This window comes from Lepisosteus oculatus, unplaced genomic scaffold, assembly GCF_040954835.1.
Source record: "Lepisosteus oculatus isolate fLepOcu1 unplaced genomic scaffold, fLepOcu1.hap2 HAP2_SCAFFOLD_78, whole genome shotgun sequence".
NCBI classification, from domain to species: domain Eukaryota; kingdom Metazoa; phylum Chordata; class Actinopteri; order Semionotiformes; family Lepisosteidae; genus Lepisosteus; species Lepisosteus oculatus.
The window spans coordinates 281,224-299,447 of record NW_027168341.1 but is presented as its reverse complement, the minus strand read 5'-3'; the positions used below and the strand labels follow the sequence as shown (position 1 = coordinate 299,447).

Genomic DNA, 18,224 nt, shown 5'->3' with positions numbered 1-18,224 from the left:
GAAATCCATACAGCTTGTGAAAGATGAAATCCATTTCTTGGTTGTCAGTGGAAAAAGATTGCCGGCTGCAAGAAGCGCAAGTGATTGTTTTCTTTGACCATAAACCTGCAAATGTAGGTAGCACAAGCGGCCGTCAGTCTCTGTGGCGCAATCGGTTAGCGCGTTCGGCTGTTAACCGAAAGGTTGGTGGTTCAAGCCCACCCAGGGACGCATGTCTCCGTTTTTCCAATGTAAACATCATCACCGCTAAAGAAGATGGCGCAGAAGGCTCCACAGTCGAAACGTTGTGCTTCTTTTCTTCTCTTTTCAGCATGGAGTAAACCTTTGCTTGATCGTTTGCAGCCTACGCATGCTGACACAGCTACCTTTCTCTTAACGCGCCTCAATCATTATTCACCAAAACCATCAGCAGAATGTGTCGCCTTTGTGGTGATGTCACTCCTCTGCTTCACAAATGTCCTTAGTGACGGACCATTTCTTTCTGCCATTTTTCCGGAGCGGTTATTGATTGCTCCATCATTTCCCTCATACTTTCCATCCCTAGATTGAAAAAAAAAAACAGAAACAGGCTGACAGGACGACAATCAAATTGCAAAAACTCATCAAAGCACTCGATAGAGTATTTGAATCCACAAGTAGCTACGAGCAACTTTGTCCTGGCTTGCATGAAAGTCGGAAAATGTCAAAAAGAAAAAGATGGTGGCTTTTTCATATCTGTTCTTTTATTTTTAGTTCGTTGGCTCATCTGTCCATTGTCCTCCTGCCTGGCTCTTGACCTGTGACTGTTTGAACGCACACAGTAGACTTTCATGCAGGGGATTTGTCCTGAGCCTCTGTGAAGGACCCACCCACCCCCATAAATAACTGCTCTAGAAACACATGAATGCAAAACTAAACCACAGCTTAAAGAGGAGCTTGTCATGACCGCCAGGCAGTTAAGACCAACTCTTAAGCAATCTAAACAGCACCAGCAGAGGGTGATTATTAACAAACGCCGCCGCACGAGTTAACCCACCTGCACACACTCCACCGTGGGGTACGCAGTGCTATTTTTACCATCTTTACTTGCTTCCCGCTGGTATTGAGTCTACTCCTTGAGAGCTCTACCTGGCGTTTTTTCCATTACCTCGTTTATTCTGGATATTGGACTCCCCTTCTGCCTTTTCGACTTTGGACCTCGCCTCTCACCTCGGACTGTTTGCCACCAGTGTTCTCCCTGGATTACGACTTACCTTACGCCTCTTGACCACGAAACAAAGCAAAGCAGAGCAAAACAAAATGAACAAACGAAAAGCCTCACGTCCCGCACTTGCGTGTAACGCCGTTACGTGCCCAAGCGGTATTGTACTTCATCTTAGCACTGCACCCCGGGGCGTACGGTATATGGGAACGAGCACACGCCACAAATCGTCTCGAATCACTCCCTACAGCTGTAAGGCACCTTGAAGCGTGCACCCCCAACATTTTTCTTTGCGCATCTGTGAAAGGTAAACTCTTGAGCAAACTCTGAACCAGCTCTAAGGAAACTAATCCGATTAGACGTTACTTTGACTCATCCTTTAAGGGAACCTTGTTAATTGGAGAAATCAATGATTTCGAATGAATTCTGTATGCGTTAAAAGACAGCTATACACAGAAAACATGCAGGACACTTCTCATGATGTTTCCCGAGCCGAAACACAGTGCGTTTTTCCAAGCCCTCTGACAAAGCCCGCCCACTGAAAACTGCAGCAGATCGTGTAAAGACGTTCAACTTTGTAACTACTGCACGCACAGGAAGCAGAATAAATTCCTCTTTTCAAACTGTCAAAGGTTTGCTTTGCGAACACTGCAGGACATCGCACAATCTCTTTTGAATGGGGACAAACGATTTCTTATGGGGCACAGTAAGTACAGACGTTTAAAAAGCTCCACTCATGCCGACGATGCAGCATGAAGAAGCGCAACCTAACGTTTGCATTCCTAGCAAATTCCTTTTATTTTTTGATAAATAAAGACAGTCTTGTTTAACAAACAACACACACAACATTTTACATTGTCAATTCAATTCAAATCAATGTATTTCTATATAGCACCTTTCACAACAAGGTTGTCCCAAGGCACTTAACAATGCAAGTTGTTAAGAGCCTTGTGTCTAATATGCCGCCTAGGTAACGTGCTGTCTCTTTGAGGCAGATGTTTAAATCCTCTGAGTTAAGTGCTGAAGTTATAGTAGTCCTATCAGTATTGTTGCCTCCGATCAACAGATCCTCATTTTTCTCAGAGTTGAGTAACAAAAAGTTTTCACACATCCAAGTATTTCCTTCCTTAATGCATTTAACTAAACTGATAATAGAAGAGTTGTCGTTTGGTGTAAACAAAATGTTTATTTGAGTGTCATCAGCATATGAATGAAAGTTCATATTATTTTTTCATATTATCCTACCTAGCAGCAGCATGTAGAGAGAGAGAGCAATATTGGTCCCAGCACTGATCTTCTGGTACCCCAAATTGAACTGGTGACATTGATGAAGCAGTACAATTATTAGATATTTGAACATAATGAAAACGATGAGTAAAATGTGAAGTAAACCACTGAAGGACGGTTCCAGATAAGCCAACCTCAAACTCAAGCCTGTGTAACAAAACAGAGAGGTCAACCGTGTCAAAGGCAGCTCTAAGATCTAGAAGCAAAGCACAAGCACTGTTGCATTCCCTGCATCAGTAGCTAAGAGAATATCATTTACGACTCTTGTTAATGCAGTTTCAGAAACCAGACTAAAATTTCTCAAGTATATTATTTGAATCCAGATATGATTGACGTTGGGCAACAACTATTCTCCCTAGACTTTTAGATTGAAATGGGACCTTTGAGACAGGCCTGTAGTTGTTAAGAACTTGTTGATCCAAATTTGACTTCTTAAGAGCGGTCTAACAACCGCTACCTTAAATTGATCAGGTACAACGCCTGACGCAAGCGATGCATTCATCATACTAATTATAGGTCCTGCCAGTCCTTCGAGGGAATCTTTGACTAGCTGAGTGGGGATGGGATCTAGCGAACAGGTGGTTGACTTTGTCTTACGTCTGTGTTTATGAGTCCACCATAAGAAGAAATCTGAACAGGAGTGGTGATCATGCGAGGTCACCATGGAGGAAACCACTGCTCTCCCCCCCAAAAAAACCACCACTGCCCCTCTCAAGTTTGCTAAAGACCACATGGATGTTCCACAGCAACTCCTGGAACAATGTTCTGTGGACAGTGACAAAAGTTGAACATGTTGGTAAATGTGCACAACGTTATGTTTGGAGATAACAAAACACTGCATACCAACTCCAAAACCTCATCCCACCTGGGAAGCATAGCGGAGGCTGTACAGCTTGCAATCATCGAGGGACCGATGAATTCCAAGATGTATCAGGAAATTCTACAGCAGAATGTCAGGGTGTCTGCCTGTGATCTAAAACTCGAAAGACGCTGGGTCATGCAGCATGACAAAAACAAAGGAGTACATCAACAACAGAGTGGCTGAAACAATAGAAATTCCGTATTTTGGGATGGCCGAGTAAGAGTCCTGACCCCAATCCCATTGAAGTGCTGTGGCGTGATCTGAAGCAGGCCGTTCAGTGCAAGACATCTCCCAACTGTATGTGAGAGAAAAGCAGAGACGCTCACTGAGTAAGGTGGGGTTGCAGCTTTGCAAATCAAAAGGACATTTGTACGCTCAAAAAGGGACAGTAGCACCCCAGATGGGACTCGAACCCACAATCCCTGGCTTAGGAGGCCAGTGCCTTATCCATTAGGCCACTGGGGCACACTGGGTTGGGTCGATCACGCTGATGAAGAGCCAGTTTTTTTTTTCCTTTGCTTTTTCAAAGGGATCCCCAAAATTAGGAAAGTTAGGCAGCAGAAGGTTTACTGTGACCTGAGAAGGACCGGCATCCAATCACGGTGGTACACACACACACACTCTCACTCATCTGAGCTACACGGCTACCAAGATGATCTCAGGTGCGCCGAGCTGGTACGGAACATATTGAACTGATCGACGGCGAATTGTCTCTCAGACAGGCTTTTCACCTCTGAGCTCCCTGACTAACAGTGATCAGCTAGGTAGTGAAACAGTCAGCTGCTTCTAAACCTTAAACAGTTGCATCTCGGCGCTTCCACGGAGAGATGATTTGAAAGCCAAACATCGCCCATTGGGAACACCTTACTATCACTAGTTTAAGAGACTCTTAAGGTCTTGCAGAGGTGCCTGTCTAATAGCATGCGCTTTGCAAGCTATAGGTGTTTAGGCTGAGGCAGAATGCCTGTTAACAAAATGTTTTTCTAAAGGGGCCTCGCACTCTTTTCCAAGCAATGGTCACCATCCCCACCGAGTGTCACAATGTAGTCATGTCCTAGGACATCACCTGTTAGTCTCCATTTGTCTGCCACCAACACTTTAGGTTAAGGGGTCACAACCGCACCCCGGAGAGCAGAGGAGCCGTTGTCGTTCTGGCGGCGCAGATTGGGCTGAAGGTGGGGCGCTTGAATCTCGCTGTTGGAGGCCGTCTGAAACTGACCCAAGCCTTTCCCTTGAATTAAATGTAAATAAATAAATGAACCCCAGATGCACATGGAATCAATCACGTGTTTCCTTTGAGCCATTTCAAAGACTGCTCCAGAGTTTACCTTGCACAGATGCGCAAAGATTAATGATGGGGGTGCACGCTTCCAGGCGCCTTACAACTGTAGGGACTGATTAGAGACAATTCGTAGCGTGTGTTCGTTTCCATATACGCCCCGTGTTGCAATGGTAGGATGAAGTCAAATACGGCTTGGACGCGTAACGGCATTCTATCCAACTGCAGGACTTGAGGGTTTTTTGTGCTTTGTTCTGTTTTCGTTGACATCGCATTCGTAAGAGCGTCAAAAAAAGGCAATTCCAGCATCTAACACGAATAAAAGGGCTATTGAAACTGCAGGGCTGCGCAGCTTCTAAAATCCTTGCACACAATTCTCCGTTATTGTTACTTCCTTCTTTCTGTCTAACAAAGTTCCCTTTTCCTGACCGGACGGGGAGACTTTATCATTCCAACTTGAAGCCAGCCTTAAGTCCTCTGAGGCGCATTTGTCTGCTAGCATGCATTTTGTGAAAGTTTTTTTTGTTGTTGTTAAACGGAAAGCGACTTTGAAAAAGGTTTCCGCCGCTGCCCGGCACTCTATGTTAGACTGCATCAAAAAGGCAGTGGCGGCGGCGGTGGCCGAGTGGTTAGGGCGATGGACTAGAAAGCCATCGGGGTCTCCCTGCGAAGCTTCGAGTCCTGCGGCCTACGGTGTCGTCATGTGTCTGCGCAACAAAGGAAAAGCACCTGTTTCACTTTTCCCGCAACTTTTAAAACGCGAATGATCTGGATTTCTACATGATTGGCTCTTAAAATGTGATCTGATCTTCATCTGACGCATAATAATAAATAAAGACAGTCTTGTTTAACAAACAACACACACAACATTTTACATTGTCAATTCAGTTCAAATCAATGTATTTCTATATAGCACCTTAACAATGCAAGTTGTTAAGAGCCTTGTGTCTAATATGCCACTTAGGTTACGTGCTGTCTCTTTGAGGCAAATGTTTAAATCCTCTGAGTTAAGTGCTGAAGTTATAGTAGTCCTATCAGTATTGTTGCCTCCGATCAACAGATCCTCAGTTTTCTCAGAGTTGAGTAACAAAAAGTTTTCACACATCCAAGTCTTTCCTTCATTAATGCATTTAACTAAAGTGATAATAGAAAAGTTGTCGTTTGGTGTGAACAAAATGTTTATTTGAGTGTCATCAGCATATGAATGAAAGTTCATATTATTTTTTCGTATTATCCTACCTAGCAGCAGAATGTAGAGAGAGAGAGCAATATTGGCCCCGGCACTGATCCGTCTGGTACCCCAAATTGAACTGGTGACGTTGATGAAGCAGTACAATTATTAGATATTTGAACATAATGAAAACGATGAGTAAAATGTGAAGTAAACCACTGAAGGACGGTTCCAGATAAGCCAACCTCAAACTCAAGCCTGTGTAACAAAACAGAGAGGTCAACCGTGTCAAAGGCAGCTCTAAGATCTAGAAGCACAAGCACTGTTGCATTCCCCACATCAGTAGCTAAGAGAATATCATTTACGACTCTCGTTAATGCAGTTTCAGAAAGCAGACTGAAATTTCTCAAGTATATAATTTGAATCCAGATACGATTGACATTGGGCAACAACTATTCTCTCAAAACTTTTAGATTGAAATGGGACCTTTGAGACAGGCCTGTAGTTGTTAAGAACTTGTGGATCCAAATTTGACTTCTTAAGGAGCGGTCTAACAACCGCTACCTTAAATTGATCAGGTACAACGCCTGACGCAAGCGATGCATTCATCATACTAATTATAGGTCCTGCCAGTCCTTCAGGGGAATCTTTGACTAGCTGAGTGGGGATGGGATCTAGCGAACAGGTGGTTGACTTTGTCTTACGTCTGTGCTCATGAGTCCACCATAAGAAGAAATCTGAACAGGAGTGGTGATCATGCGAGGTCACCACGGAGGAAACCACTGCTCTCCCCCCCAAAAAAAACACCACTGCCCCTCTCAAGTTTGCTAAAGACCACATGGATGTTCCACAGCAACTCCTGGAACAATGTTCTGTGGACAGACGTGACAAAAGTTGAACTTGTTGGTAAATGTGCACAGCATTATGTTTGGAGATAACAAAACTCTGCATACCAACTCCAAAACCTCATCCCACCTGGGAAGCATGGCGGATGCTGAGGTTTGTTGGATGTTGAGGTTTTTGTCAATAAAGGAGGTTCCACTAGCTCCTTAATATAAGGGTTCACGTACTTTTTCCATCAATGACCTTGATTGTTTAAACCATTTGGTCAATAAAGAAACAGCAATGTCAAATGTTGGGCGTGTGTTGTTTGTGAAATCAGACTCTCTTTATTAATTATTATGACTTAGATAAAGATAAGATCACATGTTAGGAGCCATTCATGCAGAAATCCACATCATTCCGAAGGGCTGTTTACAAAAGTTTTTCTCCCAACTGAGAGAAAAGCAGAGACGCTCACTGAGTAAGGTGGGGTTGCAGCTTCACAAATCACAAGGACATTTGTACGCTCAAAATGCACTCTCGCACTCTTTTCCAAGCAATGGTCACCATCCCCACCGAGTGTCACAATGTAGTCATGTCCTAGGACATCACCTGTTAGTCTCCATTTGTCTGCCACCAACACTTTAGGTTACGGGGTCACAACCGCACCCCAAAGACCAGAGGAGCCGTTGTCGTTCTGGCGGCGCAGATTGGGCTGAAGGTGGGGCGCTTGAATCTCGCTGTTGGAGGCCGTCTGAAACTGACCCAAGCCTTTCCCTTGAATTAAATGTAAATAAGAAATGAACCCCAGATGCATATGGAATCAATCACGTGTTTCCTTTGAGCCGTTTCAGAGACTGCTCCAGAGTTTACCTTGCACAGATGCGCAAAGATTAATGATGGGGGTGCACGCTTCCAGGCGTCTTACAACTGTAGGGACTGATTAGAGACAATTCGTAGCTTGTGCTCATTTCCCTCTATTCCCCGTGTTGCAGTGGTAGGATGACGTAAATTCCTGCTTCGACACGTAACGGCATTATAATCAAGTGCAGGAGCTGAGGGCTTTAGTTTTGTTTCGTTTTCCATGGCGTTCGTAAGCGCGCAAATCAAAGGCAATTCCTGCGTCTAACACGAATGTAAATGCTTTTGAAAGTGCAGTGTGATGCAGCTTGTAAAATCCTTGTCCACATTTTTGGTTTGTTGATGTTTTTTTCTGTCTGCCAAAGTTGCATTTTGACATCCGGACTGGGGGACTTTATCATTTGAACGTGAAGCCAGCCTTAAACCCTCTGAGGCGTGTCTGTCTGCCGGCACGAATCTTGTGAAAGGTATTTTTTTTTAACGGAGAGCAACTTTAAAAAGGTTTCCGCAGCCAAATCGCAGTCCGTGTTTGATTATAGGAGGAATGCGGCGGCGGCGAGCTCGCATTTGTCGTGCTCGAGTGGTTAAGGCGATGGGCTCGAAATGCGTTGGGGCTTCCCCGCGCAGGTGCGAAACCTGCCGACTCCGGCGTCTGCCGCACGTCGCCTTGTGCCTGCGCGGCAGAGGCGAAGTGCCGCTTTTCCTTTCCTGGTACTATAACAACGCGAAATCGCTTGGACCCGCTGCCATGGAAATCAATTCTTCAGATAACTACACATTTTGCGTTCGCACCTCTGGTGCTCTACTTATGCCTTTGAAAACCTAATGAATAAAGCTGAAAGAACCGACACGATATGTAGGTGCTGGTAAAGCACGCAGTAAAGAACTGTTAACAGCAAGGGTTTCAGTGGGTTAACTGAGGAGAAGGCGTGATCGCTAATTGTTGACTTTTTATTTGGTGTTAGAAACACTCTTACTGTGCATGACGTGCAACAAATGTAGCCACAGAAATCGCATCACGCTTTCATGTATGCTATTGCAGACACCAACGTTGCCTAGATAGAAAACCGAAAAAGCCGTGGGTTTGCTTGCTGGTCTGAAGGATCTCTCTTCGAATCTCTATCATTTGTCAATGGAAGTAAAAGGCGCTGCAATCTCATACGTTCAGAATCAAACCCGCAGCTGTTGTTCGACTTTTTTTTCTTGACTAATTACAACTGAGTGTCGCATGAGCAGTTACATAAACTTGTCTGGTATATTTGAACACAAATGCCGTTCTTCAATTAAAACTAACAGTACATTGTCAGGGACATTCAGTTCTATACAAACAAGAGACAGACAAGAGAATATTTCTACCGTTCATGTGGACTACGTGTTGACTTACTGATCGGAATAATTGAAAGGTTCGGGCTCATAGCCGATGCAGTGCGTGCTAATTAGAACAGCAACGCTAAGCTCTCAGCACCGTACTGAGCCCAGGTGTTTTTCTAAAGCTGTCAGGTGCAGTTCATTTACATGAAGGAAATATCTTACTGGGTACGATTACAATGCAGTAAGTAGCACAGACTACTTAGGGAGTAGCCCGATGTGTTTAAAAACGACCCGAGCCAGGCAGGAGTCGAACCTGCAATCTCCTGATCCGTAGTCAGACGCGTTATCCATTGCGCCACTGGCCCTGGTGTGACACTGCAGGACTGTAACCCAGTGAGATGAGCACTGCACCTAGTAAAATATTACCCCCGGTCCATTCTTTTCCAAAAGTGAGAAACACCTGTTTTCTACATTTTGTCTGTTTTAAAACCATATCTCTTTAAACCAAACCAAGAGTTTGTCTTTTGCACTGATATTCTGATTCATTTCGATTTCAAAGAAAAAAAAAACATTATCTTCCAAAGCATCATAAAATTGTCCATTCTTCCAGACTCTACTTCTCTCTTGTAGTAGTACAGCAGACCTTTCCAGGTGAGCAGATCACAGAGTCCGAAATATGCTTCCTCCATCAAGCAAAGTACCTGAACATGACTCTGTCTTCATAAAAGCGCCCCTGTAATAAAGAAATTAAATCCGAAATCAAGAGGGCAGTTGCCTACTGAAGTTCAAGAAGTCATCAATTTTAACCCAGCAACACATTAAAGGCTGCATCTATACAAGTACGATTCTAGAAATGCTCACCAGATTACGTTTTAAGAAGGAACTGTGCCTCAGGTTCCGCCGAGATCTTAACTCGGATGGCAGGATTCAGAGTCCGGAGTGTGGACTGATGGCGCACGGAGGGTCCATATCCTGTGGATCCCTCAGTGATCTTCCGCGTGTTCAAACCGCCAGCGTGTGACTCCCCTGTCCCTGTGACCTCATTGCTCTGCTCTCGCCTCTGTGCAGCTGAGCCCGACTCATGGTAAAGTGGAAAAAAATATGCCCTCATCGTGGGATTTACTCTGGATCGAGGATAGATGTCACTTTTTTATCGTTGAACAGGATGTATGTGATGTGGCGACTAGGTTCAATATTGTATCCTTTTAAAAGATTAAGGACTGGGGTGAGCGTGATTTACCACCCTTTCAGCTAAGAACCCGACATGAGCACCGTTTAAGCTGCATAGACTCGGTCGTTTAACTCTTCTCCATTAGCAGGGTTAAGGTTAAAGAAAAAAAACATTGCTGACTTCTTTTTTTTTGCCAGCCGCTAGCGCTGATTAGCAATGTTTGTATTTCATGTTTTGCAAGTTCCATCCATTTTAAGAAAAACAAGTCGCGTTAAAGACAGGAAATGAATACTTGCATTTAATTAAGTCTAGCCGTAGGCGGTTGTCTGTAAGGACCAGTTCTGTTCGAGAAGACAGAACAAAGAAGGCACCACTGGGATTCGGACTCAGGATCTCCTGTTTAAGAGACAAGCGCTTTAACCAACTAAGCAACGGCGCCCCGGTAGTGTTGTCCTTTTGCAGCCACTTGGACACACCACTCAGACACATCTGCATTCGGTGTGTGCTCCGCCTGCTCGCTGAGCAAGTTGCCACCTTTACATACAATAGCAACATCGACACCAAGAGAAAGGATGACAAATGGCTTTTATCTGGAACTTTTCATGTCCAAGGAGCTCAATGTGCTTTCTGTGTACAACAGGGCCACTGAACTCCACAATGGCCACTGAACCACAGCAGTGGCTTGCTGGCTTGACATCTCCCAAGGAAAATGTTGAAATCGCATGTGGAACAGGAAAAGGACCCTTGAGTACGAGGGAAAAAAAAGAAAAAGATCATCTGGAGCGCGCCAACCCATGTCTGGACAGCCCAGTTTCATCGACGAGGTGGCCGAGTGGTTAAGGCGATGGACTGCTAATCCATTGTGCTCTGCACGCATGGGTTCGAATCCCATCCTCGTCGCTCTCTACATTTGACGTTGGCTCTCCTTTTGTTTGCTCCAGTACTAGAGCCTTACATTTTCTAGCGGTGGCTGAACATGGTATAGTAGGCTAACGTTGGTATCGAGCAGTGGTAGTAACAGTATTTACGTGCCGCTGCTGCCAAGTGGCTCTGGGTTGAGACCGCGTTTTCACTTACTTGCAGCACAAACGGAGAAAGCGATTTTTGACAGTCTCTCGAGAGACTGCGCTAGGTGTTTAGGGATAGACTTTGTCAGTTCCCCCTGGGATGATGGCCTTTCAAATAGTTTGTGATTCCTCTAGACGTTTATACAGTAGAAGCCTGCTTCGTGGCTTAAATCCAAGCTAAGGAAACGAGTTAGAGGTCTGATGCAGAACTGCGAATTCAATGAAGGGGAACACTACAGTACATTGCACTGTATGTGTGAGGAAAGCTGCCCCCTACTGTTCCTTGTCGACCGAACAGAGGACTGTAAAGGATACCGCCAAGAAACTTTAGGATGCTGGTTGGAATCCAGCTCCAAAGAAGCCCCTTTGGGTGTTATGTAATCAAAAAGTAAGAACAGAGAATCTCCCTTTGATCAAAAGCGCAACAGAACTGTTTTCCGTGGAGCAGGTTTCAGACCCGTAGACCTGTTTTATTTGTAGGGCAGGGCGCATTCCCAAACGCGAATCTCCTGTTTTAGAAATGCTTTGGGCGGCGTGAAGTGAAAATAAGAAGTGGGCTCCAGATGCACATGGAAGCAATCAAGTGTTTCATCCGAGCTGTTTCAAAGACTGCTCAACAGCTTTCCTTTTACAGAGGCCCAACGATTAATGATGGGGGTGCACCCTTCAATGTGCCTTACGACTCTAGGGAGTGATTGAGACGATTCGTAGCGTGTGTTCATTTCCCTCTATTCCCCATGTTGCAGTGGTAAGATGACGTAAATTCCTGCTTCGACACGTAACGGCGTTATAATCAAGTACAGGAGCTGAGGGCTTTTGTTTTGTTTCGTTTTCTATGGCGTTCGTAAGCGCGCAAAACAAAGACAATTCCTGCGTCTAACACGAATGTAAATGCTTTTGAAAGTGCAGTGTGGTGCAGCTTGTAAAATCCTTGTCCACATTTGTGGTTTGTTGATGTTTTTTCTGTCTGCCAAAGTTGCATTTTGACATCCGGACGGGGAGACTTTATCATTTGAACGTGAAGCCAGCCTTAAACCCTCTGAGGCGTGTCTGTCTGCCGGCATGTATCTTGTGAAAGGTTTTTTTTTTAACAGAGAGCGACTTTAAAAAGGTTTCCGCAGCCACCTCGCACTCCGTGTTAGATTATAGGAGGAATGCAGCGGCGGCGAGCTCGCTGTAGTCGTGGCCGAGTAGTTAAGGCGATGGATTTGAAATCCATTGGGGACTCCCCGCTCAGGTTTGAATCCTGCCGACTACGGCGTCTGCCGCACGTCACCTTGTGCCTGTGCGGCAAAGGCGAAGTGCCGCTTCTCCTTTCCTGGTACTATAAAAATGCTACATCGCTTGGTCCTGCTTCCATGGAAAGCAGTTCTTTAGGTAATTCTACTCTCTTACCAAAGCTTTTAGGTTCCTTTCCGTGGTGAGATGGGTTGTCATGCAACGCTGCCACATAGTGCCGACAGACAAGTGTGTTGCGGGAGAAGAGAAAAGTGTTTGAAGATTTAAGAGTGTCTTAGGTGGAGCCAAAATCAAGTGTCACAAATGCAAGTGGGAAGATTTCCAATGTTTAATATGGTCAAAATAAGCGGAAGTTACCAGCTGGTCCGGCACAGTCTGCCATGCTTTTGTCATATACTGTAAAGTGGTGTGGAACTGGGTGTCGAACTGGAGCCTCACCATTTGCATATGTGAGGCTCCAGTTATACATCGAGTGTCACATTAAATGACAAAAATGAAGAGAGTTAAAGCACCTGGAGAGGTTTTCTTACAACTTTTGAGCTGACACAGTTTTGGAAAATGTTTCCTTCACGGTGCACTGAACAACATAGGCAGCCAAGAGTCTCCAAAACAAAACAGAATGGACAGATAGGAGAAAATTCCCACTCGTCCTGAAGTTCCCAAAATCCAGCACTGAGCGTAAACAAAGTGTCTAAGTAGCGTGGGAATGCTAACCCTAACCCTAGCTGGAGTTTGAGCAATCCGGCACTGAGCGTAAGAAGATGAGTCAAAGTAACGTCTAATCGGATTAGTTTCCTTAGAGCTGGTTCAGAGTTTGCTCAAGAGTTTACCTTTCACAGATGCGCAAAGAAGAATGTTGGGGGTGCACGCTTCAAGGCGCCTTACAGCTGTAGGGAGTGATTCGAGACGATTCGTGGCGTGTGCTCGTTCCCATATACCGTACGACCCGGGGTGCAGTGCTAGGATGACGTACAATACCGCTTGGGCACGTAACGGGGTTATATGCAAGTGCAGGACGTGAGGGTTTTCGTTTGTTCGTTTTGTTTTGCTCTGCTTTGCTTTGTTTTGCTTTCCATCGCGTTGGTAAGAGCGTAAATAAAAAGGCGATTCCTGTGTCTACCACTAATGTAAGAGCTATTTCAAGTGCGACGTGGTGCGGCTTTTCAAATGCTTGTGGGCATTTCTCTGTTGTTGATTCTTTTTTTGTGTGTAACAAAGTGGCATTTTCATGTCCGGACGGGGAGACTTTATCATTCCGACATGAAGCCACCCTTAAGTCCTCTGAGGCGTGTCTGTCTGCAAGGCTTGTATTTTGGAAATGTTTTTTTGAAACGGAGAACGACTTTGAAATAGGCTTCCGCCGGCGCCTCGCGATCCAGGTAAGATTGTAGCAAGAACGCAGCGGCAGTGGGGCTTGCTGTAGTCGTGGCTGAGTGGTTAAGGCAATGGACTAGAAATCCATTGGGGTCTCCCCGCACAGGTTCCAATCCTGCCGACTACGTTGTCCGCTTTCAGTCGGTGTGTTTCGGCACAAGCAAAGAAGCGCGCCTCTTTGCTGTTCCTGGTGGTTTTAAAACGCCCAATCGCTTGTACCCGCTGCCTTAGAAATAAGTTCTTCAGCGTCCGCAAATGGCATTTTGCAGCTGGAAGCAGATGTCGACGCGTTTTGCACAGAGCACCAAAAAAGCGTCTTTTTTGAAGGCCCAGGCACTGAGCATTGGTGGTTCAGTGGTAGAATTCTCGCCTGCCACGCGGGAGGCTCGGGTTCGATTCCCGGCCAATGCAGTGGCTTTTGCAGCGAGCGGCTCCATCACTTGCATCCCCTTGCAACTCGCAACTGAAAACCCACTGAAGCTAAGCAGGTGTGAGCCAGGTCAGTACCTGGATGAGGATGAGCTACAGGGAAAAACAAAGCTTCCAGCTGGAAGCGGTGTTAATGGTGCCGGCGGGGGGGCGCTCACCCTGAGGTCTGTGCGGGTCCCAATGCCCCAGTATAGTGACGGAGATGCTGTGTTGTAAAAGGGCGCTGTCTTTTGGATGAGATGTAAAACCGAGGTCACAGCGCTCTGTGGTCATTCAAAATGACCACCAAAACCTTTGACAAAAGCTCTTGGTAATTGATGGTCTTCAATAATGCTTCTCCTTTAGGTACATTTTAAATCAGCTGAAAAATGCTGTGAAATGGGGGGCACTTCAGGCCAGTGTAGGATTTGGGTTACAAGAACCATGAAACTGCACGAGAAAGCCCGTACACTGATTACACGGCTTTCTATTCAAAGGAGGACAAAAGAAATTCCCTGAGTTTGATTTTTTGCAGCACAGAGAGGAGCACTGTCGTGAGGCTGGTTAGCTCAGTTGGTTAGAGCGTGGTGCTAATAACGCCAAGGTCGCGGGTTTGAGCCCTGTACGGGCCAGGTCTAGGTCCAGGTCCCTGTTTGTGAAACAGGCAAATGACTGTCTCAGGGGCCCATTCCTCATTCTCAAGACACATGTATGCAGTATGTACACCGTGCATTGAGCAATAGGGACTGAATACACCACAGGTAAGGTTAGAAGTCATTCTGAGGTGCCACAGGTGAGGGATACAGCTAGGCATCCGAAATGTAGGGTTTGAGACCCTTCAGGAGTACTGCATCCTTTGAGACAGACCCGTGCATGTTAAACAAATGATCATTTCTTTCGGCATTAGGGACTAAATATACTAAACATATGATGCTAAAATGTTATTTTCACATATATTAATGTAATAAATGATTGCTTATGCTTTAGAAACAAATCTAATTAAAATAAAAGCTTAAGTTTTGTATTTATCTTGTACCATAGAACATGATTTTCTTTGTATTTCAAGCCCACAAAGTGTCCAAATGACGCACTACATGATATAAGGAAGATTATCACATGCATATCGGTATTATCTTTCTTATGAAAATGCATTCCTTTCATTACCTTTTACTTTTTAAAATGAACTCAAATTGAGTATAATGTAATAATTTAAGTAGAATAGATTCTAATAATATAATGATCCAGTGTTTTGCACTACTTCACTGCTTCACTGCTCTATGCCATCTGGAAATAAATCCTCAGACTGCTTACTGCCCTGGGCATGTACCAATAAATTAAAGGAGCACATCTGTTTATCACTGCGTTGAAGCAGGAGACACACAGTCTCTGCAAACACATCCTAGATACAGTGTTCCAGCACCTTTGACCTCATCCAGAACGTATCATTTCTTGAAAGGGATTGCTGTCCGAATGCACATCTGAATCCCAAGCAGAATCTCTAGTAAAATACGATCATTTGTGAAACAGGCAAATGACTGTCTCAGGGGCCCATTCCTCATTGTCAGACACATGTATGGAATGCTTTCACCGTGCATTGAGCAATAGGGATTAAAAACACCGCAGGTAAGGTTAGATGTCATGTTCTATGATCATTTCTTTCAGCATTAGGGACTAAATATACTAAACGTATGATGCTAAAATGTTATTTTTACATATATTAATGTAATAAATGATTGCTTATGCTTTATAAACAAATCTAATTAAAATAAAAGCTTAAGTTTTGTATTTATCTTGTACCATAGAACATGATTTTCTTTGTATTTGAAGCCCACAAAGTGTCCAAATGATGTACTACATGATATAAGGAAGATTATCACATGCATATCGGTATTATCTTTCTTATGAAAATGCATTCCTTTCATTACCTTTTACTATTTAAAATGAACTCAAATTGTGTATAATGTAATAATTTAAGTAGAATAGATTCAGGTAGGAAATATAGAGTCATGATGTTTATGGCTGACATCATTTCACATGGGTGAATTTTAAGCTAAGAAATAAAAACATTTACAATGAAGATACCATTGCTTAATTTTAAATGCCTTTAAAAAATAAATACCTCCTGAGAATAATTTGCCACTCCCAGATCCTTGGTAAGGTACTGTTTGAATCCAATCAGGAGAGGAGCATCCAGGGAGTGCTTTCTATAGAGTCCAGCTTGGGCCACTCTCTTCCGGCCTGCTGATACTTTTTAACTACTCAGGGCCTGTAAGGATATAAAACACCGGTTTAAACATTTTATACCTATAAGACAAATTAGAATTTTAGTAAAAAATAGATACATCTGAAAAATAAAAAGTCTTACTGCTGATAGAGTTCTTCAGAGCTCACATCTTCCCCTTCCTTATCCGCTTCTGTTTCAGTTTCTAGAGCAGCCTCTGGCATCTCTTCCTCCTGGACTGCGGCCTCTTGCTCAGGGCCGCTGGAATGCAGGTAGATTCTTTTCAACATGCTTTTACATAATATGTTGTAACAATGATTTCAAAAAGAAACTACAGAAGCCTTACAGATTAAAAATATCTCACCTTGCCAATGTGTCTTCAGGCTTCCCATGTACAAAAAGGCCCAAGGACTCTAGCAGTCTTACAACCACTATCCTGTTTGCCTCACCAGACACGATCTCTATTCTGTGGTAATCCACGATGACCCCGTTCTTCAGGTGATTCATCATGTCCTCCCTCGCCTGTTGAGAGGCCATCCTGATGTTTTCTGCCGTGGCGTGCTTCATACACGCCCTCTTCAAGTGAGCAGGAAGCTGATCAAGAGTATTCAGGCACATCTTGCACACCAGGGGAATCCTCGCGGGTTTCCTTTGAAAATAAATAATACCATCTGTGTATAGAAACAAGCTAAGACTGATTTCTTAAATTATCCTTAATTTTCTCTCTCATAGTTTGAGCATAATGATTTTATTGCATTTATATAAGAATTGCTCATTGCTCCTAAATAAATAATGGTTTCATAAAAAAGTGAACACTTGGTCTCAGTCACAGACTTTCCAATAGAAGCCATTGTGGAGTTCAGCAACTGCAGGTCCTAGAAGTGGGGAAGGAATTTTAAAAGAGAAATTGAATTACAATACAGAAGGAATGGCTGAGGGATCACTGAAATATATATATACAAATTCCAAAGACTGAGTCCATATAGAAACAACTACCTTTCATTTTCAGTATAAGAAAAAAAAAACATTATCTTCCAAAGCATCATAAAATTGTCCCTTCTTCCAGACTCTACTTCTCTCTTGTAGTAGTATAGCAGACCTTTCCAGGTGAGCAGATCACAGAGTCCGAAATGAGCTTCCTCCATCAAGCAAAGTACCTGAACATGACTCTGTCTTCATAAAAGCGCCCCTGTAATAAAGAAATTAAATCCGAAATCAAGAGGGCAGTTGCCTACTGAAATACAAGAAGTCATCAATTTTAACCTAGCAACACATTAAAGGCTGCATCTATACAAGTACGATTCTAGAAATGCTCACCAGATTACGTTTTAAGAAGGAACTGCGCCTCAGGTTCCGCCGAGATCTTAACTCGGATGGCAGGATTCAGAGTCCGGAGTGCGGACTGATGGCGCACGGAGAGTCCATATACTGTGGATCCCTCAGTGATCTTCCGCGTATTCAAACCGCCAGCGTGTGACTCCCCTGTCCCCGTGACCTCATTGCTCTGCTCTCTCCTCTGTGCAGCTGAGCCCGACTCACGGTAAAATGGAAAAAAATAAGCCCTCGACGTGAGATTTATTCTGGAGCGAGCCAGTGTTGCGCATAGCTGCCTTCAAAGCAGTTAACCCAGGTTCGATTCCCGGCCAACGCAGTTACGAATGTTTTCAAATGCTGTCATGAGCCTTGGATTGTGACTAGCAAAGCGAAGCCTTTTGAAAGAGCTAAAGCACTGCAAAACGGAATTGAAGGAGAATCTTACAGGGGATTCTGAGCAGTGTCTGCATACATGCAGTCAGATAAAGGTGCTGAAAGCTTGAGCTACTCTCAATGTCATGCTGCCCTTCCCCGGAGTAAATCTGTTACATTGAAAGAATGCTTCTGGCAGGTTCAAAAAGAGACCCTTGTTAATTGGAGAAATCAATGATTTCGAATGAATTCTGTATGCGTTAAAAGACAGCTATACACAGAAAA

The 18,224-nt window shown here is 44.2% G+C and overlaps 5 non-coding genes across 5 annotated transcripts; 3 read left to right on the top strand and 2 right to left on the bottom strand.

Moving 5' to 3' along the window:
- The first annotated feature begins 136 nt into the window (after positions 1 to 136).
- trnan-guu (transfer RNA asparagine (anticodon GUU)) lies at positions 137 to 210 on the top strand. The gene has a single exon. It is a non-coding gene; the product is annotated as a tRNA-Asn (tRNA).
- A 3,511-nt stretch (positions 211 to 3,721) lies between these two features.
- On the bottom strand, positions 3,722 to 3,794 carry trnar-ccu (transfer RNA arginine (anticodon CCU)). The gene has a single exon. It is a non-coding gene; the product is annotated as a tRNA-Arg (tRNA).
- Positions 3,795 to 9,065: 5,271 nt separating this feature from the next.
- On the bottom strand, positions 9,066 to 9,138 carry trnar-acg (transfer RNA arginine (anticodon ACG)). The gene has a single exon. It is a non-coding gene; the product is annotated as a tRNA-Arg (tRNA).
- Positions 9,139 to 10,762: 1,624 nt separating this feature from the next.
- trnas-gcu (transfer RNA serine (anticodon GCU)) lies at positions 10,763 to 10,844 on the top strand. The gene has a single exon. It is a non-coding gene; the product is annotated as a tRNA-Ser (tRNA).
- Positions 10,845 to 13,964: 3,120 nt separating this feature from the next.
- trnag-gcc (transfer RNA glycine (anticodon GCC)) lies at positions 13,965 to 14,035 on the top strand. Its single transcript has one exon. It is a non-coding gene; the product is annotated as a tRNA-Gly (tRNA).
- Positions 14,036 to 18,224: the final 4,189 nt, after the last annotated feature.